This window comes from Protomyctophum parallelum, assembly GCF_964188405.1.
Source record: "Protomyctophum parallelum genome assembly, chromosome: 20".
Classification (NCBI taxonomy): Eukaryota; Metazoa; Chordata; class Actinopteri; order Myctophiformes; family Myctophidae; genus Protomyctophum; species Protomyctophum parallelum.
The window spans coordinates 32,430,271-32,442,466 of NC_139718.1; positions in this window are offsets into that span (position 1 = coordinate 32,430,271).

A 12,196-nucleotide genomic window follows, 5' to 3' on the forward strand; every position below is an offset into this window, starting at 1 on the left:
TATAAGCGAGGCAGTTCGCTATGGGACGCGTCCAATAACCTCTAAGGTGACAGAAGTAAACAGACTTACTCGAGGGACCTGCTTCGACTCGAAGCGACCTCCAAGACTGCGTGGGCCACGGATGGCTCCGACACATCTCGGTTATAGAATCTAGCGAAAGTTGACTGTGAGGACCAACTTGCCGCCGCACAAACATCCTGAATTGAAACGCCTTTATAGAGCGCCCAGGATGCTGATATGCTCCTTGTGGAGTGCGCTCTCAGTCCCACTTACGCCAACAGACCTTAACTGTAGGAATGTCAGGACCTCCACCACCGAGGCCCTACTTGACCTGGCCTCCCAGTACACCACCGTTCAAAAACCTTCCAGGCTACATCATACTGTTTCCTGGTAGAGTGTGCTCTAGCTCCCTGAATTGTCGCCACCACATTCAGAGGCAGGCCCTCAGCACACAGATTCATCCTCTCACGGGCCAAGCCCATAGATCTAATGTCTGTGGCTGCGGGTGGAATATCTCGAACCCCACCTGAGTGAGAAGGTCCCTCCGTAGAGGGAGCTGCCACGGCTGGTCGAACAGGAGAGGAGTTATCTCCGACCTCCACGACCCCCATGCCGGAGCTACGAGGATCAGTTGAATATGCTGGGACCTCACCCTGTCGAGAGTCGGCAGTATATAGTTAAGGGCGGAAAAGCATACAGCAGGCCTTGAGGCCACCTGTGTGCCAGAGCGTCCAAGCCCAGCGTGGGGGTCCCCGTGATGGAGAAGAACCGGCGACACTTCGCGTTCTCCTCCGAGGCAAACAGGTCTATCCTGGGTACCCCAAATCTGTCCCATAGCTGAGCCACCACCTCTGGGTGGAGCGACCAGTCCGCATAGCGGAGTGGACCCCTGGACAGTAGATCCGCCCCTGCGTTCAAGAGCCCCGGAACATGGCAGGCTCTGACTGACAGGAGGTGTTTGTCGCACCATAATATCAACTTGTATGCTAATTGATGCAGTACGTGGGACCTGAGTCCCCCCTGCTTGTTGATGTAGCACATCGTTGTCGTGTTGTCTGTCCGCACCAGCACATTCCGTCCACTGAGATGTGGCTCGAAGTGACGGAGAGCCAGAAAAACCGCCATCAACTCTAAATAGTTTATGTGGGCGGTCCTCTGGCTGCTGTCCCAGATGCCTCTGACAGCCATACCATCGAGCGTGGCTCCCCACCCCGATAGGCTGGCGTCCGTAGTGACCACTTTCCTGGAGATAACCGTCCCCATGAGGACTCCCTCCGTCAGAATGGCCATGTTTGACCACCACCGTAGTGCGAGCGCGCACTCCGCCGTCACCGTCACCCTCGGGAAATGGCGTCTGGTGGTGGGGATGCGTAATGACCGCATCCATCTCTGAAACGGCCTCATGTTCAGCCTGCCCAGGCGTATTAGGGAAATGGCGCCATTAGGCCCGCCATTCTCAGACATGTGCCAAAGGGAACCTTGCGTCCCGTCTGGAATAGTGCCGTGCATTTTAGAAACGATTCGACCCTGTCCTGACTCAGCCTGGCTGTAAAGGAACGGGAGTCTAGAGAGATGCCTATATAGTCTATCACTTGAGTTGGCACCATCACACTCTTTGTGTAATTTATGGTGAAACCCAGGGAGGACAGAATATCAACCACTTGTTTTGCGTGAGACAGCGCCTCTCGTGGTGACTTTGCGGAAGTCAGCCAATCGTCTATATAAGTGGCTATACGGACCCCCTGTTGTCGCAGGGGTGCTATCGCTGCTTGCGTGCATTTCACGAACACTCTGGGGGACAGGGACATCCCGAACGGGAGGACCATGTACTCGAACACCTTCCCCTCGAACCCAAACCTCAGAAACGTTCTGTGGGGGGGATAGATGGGGATGTGAAAATAGGCGTCTTTTAGATCTATACTGGTGAACCAGTCGCCCTGGCGCAGAGAACGCATGAGAGTCGCGGCTGTCAGCATTTTGAAACGGAATGTTTTGAGGTATTTGTTGAGAGCTCTCATGTCCAAGATAGGACGTAGCCCCCCCCCCCCCTTCTTTTTACCAGGAAATACCTGCTGTAAAATCCCGTGTGACATTGGTCTAAGGGGACCTCTCTGACAGCTCCTTTGCCCACTAGCGATAAAATCTCGGCCCGTAGTATCTGCCTGTCCGCTCGCTTGAGAGAAAACCACTTTCTCGAATGTGTGGCGGTGGTTGTGCAAACTGGAGTTTGTAACCTCTCGCGATAGTCCGAAGGATCCATGGCGAGGCACCACACTGTTCCCATTGACTTTGACACTGGGGATTTATATTCTCCAGTGCCGTGGAGTCTATCGGCGGTGGAGGAACAGTGCCCTCTACTGGGCTGGAGGTATGATGGCCGTGGCATTTCTGTGCTAGAGATCTCCCTCCACCGGTCGCGCCTGTACATGGTGCAACGGCGCCCCCCAGTGGTGGAGAGGAAATTTGGCCGTGACGTCCCAAGCGCTTTCTGAGAGTCCTAGCGCCTCTCTGGGTGGGTTCATAGTACCCCTCAGGGTTCGGGCTTGATTGGTTGTTTTTTGTTTTGTTTTTAATACATTCTTTAATGAAAAAACATTTATGGCACGAACATGTCAATACAGGAACATTTTTCACAGTGACATTCATGTGCAAAACAACAGACAGAGGATTGTACATAGTGCTGGGGCCGCTCACTGCAGACCCCCGTGACAACCTCCTCTTCTTTAGTGCTGGCTCGTGAATGTCCATGACTTCCATTCCCCGACCATAGCCCGAACCTCGTGCCCCCCCGAGGCAGGTCCAATTCTGCTATTTATTAGCTCTGCCTCGGCCGCGGCTGCGGCCTCGGCGTTGAGAAACTCCACGGTACGGGGGATCGGTGCGGTGGTCGTCCGGCGCATCACCACGTCCCCGAGCCCTGCCTCTTCCACGGCCTGGTGCCTGGGTTCTCTCTGGGCCTGGAGTCCGAGCGCGACCGCGCTCCGACCTGTACCTCCAGTTCCGATTGTCGTTCCTCTCTCCGGCGAAGCGGGGGTGTTGGAACGGGGGAGGAGGGGGTCTGGCCGGCTCTCGGAGCTGTTTCATGGCCTCAGCGTTCTTCCTGCTCTCCTCCCCATTGGCAATGAGCTCTGCCATGCCGCCGTCGAAAAGTCCCTGTGGGGGGACGTCGGGGGCTTTCGGATCTTTGTTGCTTGATATTGGCCTGTCGAGCAGCAAGGAGCGAATCAGACCCGAGGTGGGGTAGACGTCTAGCCACCTCGTCCTTTCCTGGACGACAGCGGCCGTCATAGCCCGGCCCGTAGCCTCCGTGATGGACCTAGACAGCCTAATCGCTTCGTCATTGAGGCGCCTCGCTTACACCACCTGATCCTCTGTGAGGGTATCGTTGGATTTCAGTAGTGCCTGCAGGGAGCCCTGAATCAGGGACCCTGCATTTAAAGCCTTCACTTGCGTCACGAGGTGTCCGTACATTTTCTTGTTGGCCAGCGAGGCTTTTCTGTCTTTCTCGTTGAGGAAGGCGGGAGGCTTCGAGGCATCGGGAAAGTAGTGTGGGCGGATAGGATCCACTAGATATCCCGCCATGGCTCGGGAAATGGCGGGGATGCCAGTGAGGCCTACTAATGCAGGCCTCTCGGTGTCCAGAGAGAAACCGCCTCTGTAGCCTGGTGCCTCCAGGGCGTTGGGTGTGCTCCAGGAGTGGGTTAAGACCCCTCTAAAGCCCAGTGCAAACGGCAGCATTTGTCTGTTGGGGGCCCGGGGAGGTGGTTCCGTCATGCCCTGCCATAGGTCGTCATCGGCGAGCATAATAACCCGTTCAGGCGGGGGCCAAGTTCGCTGGCATCGGTCCGAAGCTGATCTATATAGAGCCAGCCGTTCCCCGTCGCTCTTGGAGAGCTGGGGGGGCGGCGATGGCTGGGGCTTCCGCAACGTCCTCGTCACTGAGAGACGCATTTATAGCGGCTAGAAGCGCCGCTGGATCCGGCTCCGGAGCTTGCTGGGGTTCCATAGGAATCTCTCCCGCTTCCGGATCGTTTCCATCCGCCTCTGGGATGTAATCATCGTCGTAGTCGGCTTCGTCGGGGTACTCAACCACCGCGCCGCAATCCTCGTAATTTCGGAGAGCTGGAAAAATGTCGTCCAGCGGGAATTCCTTCTCCATCATGTCACCCCATCTTGGAGGGAGGGGTGGCCACGGGGGAATGTTTCCCTCCTCCTCGTGAGCCGCGGCTGTAGCACCAGCAGCAGCATAGGTGCGCGGCCTGGCTCCCAAGCGGGCGTATTGTTCCTCAATCGCCGCTAGAGGAGATCTGTGTGACCGGGCTGGGGCGCCGGGCCACGGCTCTTGTCGCGGGCGGCGGTCATCATCATGGTCGTGTTGATAGCCGTCCTGCTCGCATCGCTCCTCTCACCCGTCGTTGGGGATGCTAGTGAGGCCTAGGAATTGGCGGACACGCGTTAGCCGTCGATTTATGTAATAGCGGCCCAACCCCATACATTTCATGCATTTGCCCGGTGTTTCCACGGCGTCAATCGCGTGCTGAAGACCGAGGCAATAGACACAGGAGTTGTGCTTATCCAGGCCCCACATCGCATGTGTGCAGCCGTCCATTAGGCAGGCTTTCTGGGGCCCATTCTCTTGGTTTAATAGAATGTGAGTATATTAAAGTACTTCTGTTGTCCACGCCCAAGATTGGACGCGTCCCATAGCGAACTGCCGAGCGTTAGATCTTCATATAACCCACTTCACTACAAAACCGCTGCCTTGCCTTCTGTAGCCATCTAATTAGGTGGCGTGTCTAGGAGACACGCCACTTAATTTCAATAACAAAACAACCAAAATGCCAGTCCTAATGAAAATTGGGTGAAAAGGTTGATAATATTTCCTTTCAGGCAGTTATTTGAACTGTTAACATCTGCGACAGATCGCTTATGAGAACATCCCAATTGTTCAATTTTTTCCCCCTTTTTTTCACAGTTTTGTTTATTCAAGATTTCAGGGTATACAGTAAATCAAATAATGTCAATAATATGTGACACACCCATACGGAACATACCAAAGAGATAACATGTACATATAAATGTCGTGACCACCATATGCAAAATATTGTGGTAGCATAACCAATTGACAATTGTTCCATTTTACAGAAAGATATAGAAATATGTATTTTTATTGTATTCATACACTCCCGTGGCCTGTCACTTTAAGACCACAGGCCTTGTGCGTGATGACGCAGGCACGCTCTTGTGCACGAGGTTATAAAACCCCCTGTGTCTTCCGCTCTCTCTCCCATTTCTTCTGCCTTTACAGAATCAAGCTGTGTTATCACTGAAGGGTAAGAATTACTTGTCTAAATAGTACAAGTGCCAACACTTGTACCGCGAGGTGACTTGTTTTCTGCCCGGTGGTAAATACAAATCACAGTAACAAACAAACGGCGATTAAGTTTTGGGTCACTCGAGTGAAAAACTGAAAGAGCGTTTAGCCAAATATAGCCGATATAGCTTACACGATAGCTTATAGCCACGAGCTGAGCCACGAGCTGAGCCACGAGCAGCCAACGCTAGCAGTTGCACTGTTACCAACCAGAACTACAGCCGATAATAATGAATATGGATGATCGTGATGCTAACGCCCCGGCCTATTCACCTCAGACACATCAATTTCTTGGAGTTGTTAGCGGTGCTGCTGGCGTTGAGCCACTTCAAACGCTACGTCATCACACACAAGGCCCATGGTCTTAAAACCTCTTGAGCCCCGTTGCCCCCGCCGGCGGGGGCAGCAGCTGTCCACCTCGTGAACAGCTCTCAGCGGGTAAATGGAGACCCAATTGGTCTCCGGTTCCAACTCTGATGTTTTTGATTTCCCCCCCTGGACCCCCCTGGGGTTTAAGAGTGACAGGCCACGGAGTGTATGAATACAATAGAAATACATATTTCTATATTTTTCTGTAAAATGGAACAATTGGGATGTTCTCATAAGCAATCTGTCACAGATGTTATGGTTAAATAACCACAGTTATGTTATAACCTTCAGTTTTGAGAAACTGTTTAGTCCTTCAAATGAAACAACTTGTTTACGGTGTGTGCTAGCAGGAGGCTATAGCTGTCTGTGTGTGTGTGTGCGCACTTTGTTGCGACGTGCATCTGCCTGCATCGCCTGCATCCGCGTCCTCAGGCGTCTTACTGGTATGCAAACTGCCAGTCGACAATAGAAGTACCAAATGTTTCCTCACGTTTCATACTTTTTGAAATATTAACATAAATGTTATAATAGTCACAGACAACAGATGCCTGATGCCACAAGGCTGATCACATGAAGTCAGAGATCCACAATGGAGTCAAATCCGAGATCCACAATGAAGCCGTTTAACTTCCTGATTTAATTACTATTTGGAGGACATTTCTGTGTTATGTCAGCTATCGCCACTCCCCATAACATTATTTCATGTCTAAAACTAGGACTGGACTAATTTGTGTAGCTAAAGCAGCGGTTGCCAGGAATCCTAGTACTGATGTGTTTCCTTCTACCAGTGTTTTAACTGCATCTCATTTGGGAATGAGATCAAATAGCTGAATCATGGTAACCTGTTCTTTTAATGGTCTGTGCGGCTGCGGCAGTTAACCATCAGTTAATGTGGAGAATGTATTCATTATTTCATTGACGCATACAAATACAGACATCTGTCGTGATGTGTCATGTTGTGAGCTTGCACAGTATCGTCTATTTTCAATATAAAGTACATTCATAAGGTTTTAGCCCATGCCCAAAATAGGGATATCAGGTTGAAAGAGGTTTGCTGTAAAGCACAGTACAGGACAAGCCTAGATTTGCACACAGCCACACACGCTGTAAACAGACTTTTTACACCCCAAAGTCCATACACAAAAATCACAGATGCGTTTTGGAGGCAAAGTCCATACTGTATGTGTACAGGTGGACACGTGCACAAGTGCACACAAGTTGAAACGCACGCACAAACTCACAAACCCCAGCATGCACGAACGCACAAGCCACTCCAGAACTTTTCCTTGCTTCACTTATCTCAAGTCTTGGAGCTTAAGCTTGAGGAGTGGAAGCTGAAGAGAGCTTATGTGCTCTCCATCTCCAGAGATGAGCCCCAACCATCCATTTAGACTCATTAATTCAGGGACTGATACGGTAAACACAGGTTTTATTACACCACAGGGCTGTAACCTGAGAGGAATGTTTGCTCACTTTTAATAAATGCTCTCTTAAAATCCTCAGGGCTTTATGGGAGATGGTAGGCAGAGTGAAGGGGCTGAATATTCATGAAGGCAAAACAGACTTTTGTTTCAAGGAGCCTTAACTTTTGACTCCAGCTTTAGTGGTGGATCAACAGCAAAAATGGAGAGTTTAATCAATGTTTACAACTCATTCTCTAGTGTCTCTCCCTCTTACCAGCCTGCAGGCCTGCGATTTGTGCTGTATGTTAGTACAGGTATGTTTGCCGGTTTACCTGCACATCTGTTTCCTGTCTGTCTGAACGGAGGCTTTAAACAGGGTACATTTGAAGAGTCCAACTGTGTCATTAGGGAACTGTGTACTACTCTCCTGTCTGTCTCTCTCCCCCTGGATGCCTGGCTGTCAGACTTGTGAGGTGCAATTTCTCCGCCCGTCTCTCACGCTCCCTACTTTGTCCTTCCTGCCTTTATATCTCCTATTTATCTGTCTACTTTCCCCTCTCTGTCGAGTTCTGTCAGCCTTGTTATAGTAGTCTCCGTCTTTCTCCCTTAAATCTGAACTGACATATACTTTAATGCACCAAACGGACTTCTCTCCCTTTCTCCCACTCTCCCTTTCGCTCATCCTTCCAGAAGCAATGACACAATTCAGTTTTGACCCTTTTCTCTGTTGGGACTGCAGTATCACTGACAATAGGACGGGGAGGAGGTTAATATGAGTTAGGGGATAGTAAAAGTATATTCCAAGAGATGCTATCTCGGCTGGTCTGTGTTCTCTCTCACCGCAAAAAAGGGGAAAGAAGAAAATAAAGGAAACATCACCAGATGTGATGGAAATTGAAATCCTGAAATGAAATCAAGGAATCGTCGATGACACAATGGAAGAGGGCATTCAATCAGGAAAAAAATAAGTCCCCGTCTCTCGTCTGCTCAGAACGAGAATGAACCACAGGCATGATATCTGTCCCCTTTCCGATTACAATATTCGGTGATCTCACATACTCTAGGCTGCAGGTGTATCATTATCATCATCATATGATTCTGACAGAAACCCACCTTCACAGGGTAGGAATATTTCATCACGAAAAGATGTTACTTAATTATTGTGGAATTATTATCTAGATACTGAAAGTTATTACGTTCGATCAACAAAACGACACTTGATAATGAATTTCCCTCGAGCGTCATAACATATTTTCATCAGACCTAGAGGAGGAATAGGTATTTACTATTTATCAACACGTTCTTATCAATCAGCAAATGTTCTACCAATATGCTTTAAGCCCTTTCACTATTATTCTGTGTAATAATACCGGGCAGCAGTGGCTCAGCTCAGGAGGTAGAACGGACGCTTGGGAATCGGAAGGTTTCTGGTTCAATCCCGGGCTATCCCGGGCTCCCTGTGATACTGTCGAAGTCGAAGCAAAACACTGAACTCCTAACTGCTCCTGATGAGCAGGCGGGTGCCTTGCATGGGTTCCTCCGCCATCGGTTTGTGGATATGTATGGGTGGATATAAATGCACATTGAAAAGTTATTTTTTGATTCACTGTTTTATGTGCATCACTACAACATAAACAGCCAGACAAAGCATTTCACCAAATAATCCAGACTAGTAGAGAACTATACCACCATCCTCTGGAATCAACATCCATTAAGAGTCCAGTGTGGCAGGTTGTCAATGTAACAGAGGGACTCAATGGGAAGAGGTTAAATGGCGCCATCTATTGCAAGCATTGAAGTACATATTGAGCACTGATTCTCCACCAGAACCTGGAGTACTGTTGGTTTTAATCACTCTAATTCCCCCCCCCCCCCCCCCCCCAGCCAGAACAAAACGTCAACGATACTAGTTTTGGAAATGTTCAGGGCTAAGCACATGTGTACAGTGTCAGTGACCAAAATGAGATTCCCATAATCTTTGTGCCCAATTCATCAATAGCTGTATGAACTTGAAAAGATGGGATCCTCTATATTATAACATATGAATGATACTGTATCTCACTCTCTCTGACTGGATTCAGCTGTAGGTCAAGACTAACTTCTAGAGAAGACCTGCTATCTTAGCTTCCTGATAACCAGTGCACAGTTCACATACTGTACTGTATTTTCAGTGCAACATAGAAATTGCTATAGAAATATGGTGTAAACAAATACATGAATTGGAAATATTTAGTCTTCTTTTTTTTTTTTTTTTTTTAAGATATTTTTTTGCGGCTTACGCCTTTATTGATTTTTTAAGGGATAGAAAGTAGGCTGACAGGAAACGGGAGAGAGATGGGGGGATGACATGCGGTAAAGGCCGTGTCGGGTCCGGGAGTCGAACCCGCGGCACACCGCAACTGGATCACCAGTCCGGTGCCCAGACCGTTACGCTACGGCCTGGGCCTAGTCTTCTTAACTATTGCAATGAGTCACTGCTGCCACTCTGGTATAGATACATGGTTGTGACTTATTGGAAAACAGAAGTTAGTTAATTAAAAAAAATGTGTGCACATATCAGCTGGAATTGTGTGCTCACTTGTTTTAATCTTCATCTTCTTCTTTCATTTATTTATTTAAACCTTTTTAATAACGTTGCAGATGAAATAAAAACTATGTTAAGCCTTCAGATTGAGAGATAAAAACTCATTTTGTGTACAGTCAACGGATGCCTGTGTGTGGTTCGTGTGCAAGCCTACATGTAGCATACAGTCATCATCACTTTGTTTCTCTTTTGTTTTCTTTTCATGAACATTTCCTCCTACAATGACATGATCAGAATAGGGAAGTCAGGTTGAAAATGGTTAAAATATCCCCTTACTTCTGCTGACCTACAGACAGTAGGGGTGAATCTTACCACAGAACCCCCCCCCCCCCCCCTCCTCCATTTATTCGTTTATCAAGAACGAGTGATGGCCCCAAGCGAGGTTTGCTAAGCAAGAACACCATATAGAATAAAAAGTATGGCGACCAGACAGATAATCTTCACCCATCAGCACTAGACATATTTTCATTTCATTTGAGATACCTGTCACAATCTGTAACAGTAAGTGTTTTCAGTGGTAATTGAAATGCTCGCTTCAAAACACCCTCCGTCTCATTTTTCTCCGTCGACCGCTCGGTAGGGTGGTTCTTGTGTTCTTGTATTTTGTAGGATAGAAATAAGTTTAGGGTTAGGCATAGTTTTACTGAGGTTAAGGTTAGGAATAAGGTTAGGTTTAAGCATAGTTTACTGAGGTTTTGTTTAGGAATACCAGGTAGAGACCGGGGACAGAGTGACATTCTGATGCGCCGCCGTTCCGACTGTGTGGCTTCCGCATGCGGCTAGGGTTAGCGGTTAGGAATGCTGAAAATAGCATCAGATATATCTACAAGCTCGCAACACGTCGCTTCGCACTGGGTTGCGAGCTTGTAGATCTGCTATTTTCACTCAAAAAATTAACCTTTTTTAATTATGGAAATGTTTTATTTTATTTATGCAATACTTTTGGAAAATGTTGTGTTTAAACTTTAAATTTTTTTGGAAATAAAAGTTAGATGTAGGAAATGAAAAAAGGGAATGATTACTCCCCATAAAAATGGGTCCGCGACCCAAACATGTGTCCCAACCCACTGTTTGGGAAACGAAGTGTGTTAGTGTGTTGAGTCAGGCTAGTGTATTGAGGGGTATACTAACGACTAATGAGCCAGGTTCTATCCAAAGTGTGACACAAGGTCAGGCTTGTGAAGATTATTTTCGCACTGACACAAGTCCAACAGCAGGGGGCAATGTCTTCCTTCAAATACTCAGCTGTCAACTTCCTATGGCTACAAATATACCACAGAAACATACTACTGCCTACAAACCTCAACATCAGATCATGATGTTGAGACATAGACACAGATGACCAAAATAAAAACTCTTTCCTTCATAGTTACATTTACGGAAGTTTGTTGTCTTTTTACCCCATTTAGTTTGTCTTTGTATGAAGGAAGAGGAAACACCAGGTGCATTTATATTGTTATTAATTATTAATATGAATTAATTTGCATTCATTTAAACTGCCCTCAGTGTCAGCAGTACATGCACACAGAACACACATTATGTATAGCGATAAAGCACCGTCATTTTCTTATTATAAGGTTGATTTTTCACAGCAAATAAAAGCATCTCCACAGTACAAATGGGGCATCACCAAATTATTGGTTTGATGTGAAATATTTTTAAATGTTACTAAAATTCTACTAAATATAATCTGTTTTTTGTTTGTTTGTTTGTTTGTTTGTTTTCATTTGAAAAGTTCTGCTGGTTCACTATTCCTTTACTAACATTTTGTGACTGTTTTTCATCTCAGATTAGATTTATCCAGTTGTGCAATCACTCCAGACTGGTGCCCGGTTCTTTTCTTAGAAACCAGAACTTGGGGCATAGCTCGGAATTCTGGGCCTCTTGACAAGACTGAGACCACAGGACCTTGGGGCCCCATTCCAGCTTGAGGCCCTTGAACTATCACTGCTGATCTCACTCGCTATGGCGCTAAGTAGAACCCAACTGTTCTGTGGTTGATACCACATACTATAGCCCCTTGGTTTCAATTCACATTTTGCGGTCCTATGGCACTGGACGGCCAGAGGTTTAGGCTCCAAACCAGCTTGGGAGCTCTTTGATGGCATAGCGGTTAGGATGCTAGCCTGCTGAACCCTAGTCAGTCTTCATCTGCCTTTGCAATGCATATTGGCCCGCAGTAATATTAGTATCGCTACGGACGACAGTCACGGACTCATGGCCACTCAGCTTTCCTGTTTACCGAAAAGAGGAAAACATTTGAAAGGTTTAGGACCTAAAATGGCAATGATCCCCTTTAGAAGGGAACGTGTCTGTCCACATGCTCCTCGTCAGGTGTGAGGTCCCAGGTTGGGACCCTTGACGTCATGTCTAGTATGATTACCACCCTCATAACTTCATGTAACCCCTATTAAATGGTCAAATCCAGTGTGTTTACCAAATCCATTTGTATACTGTCAGAGTTAA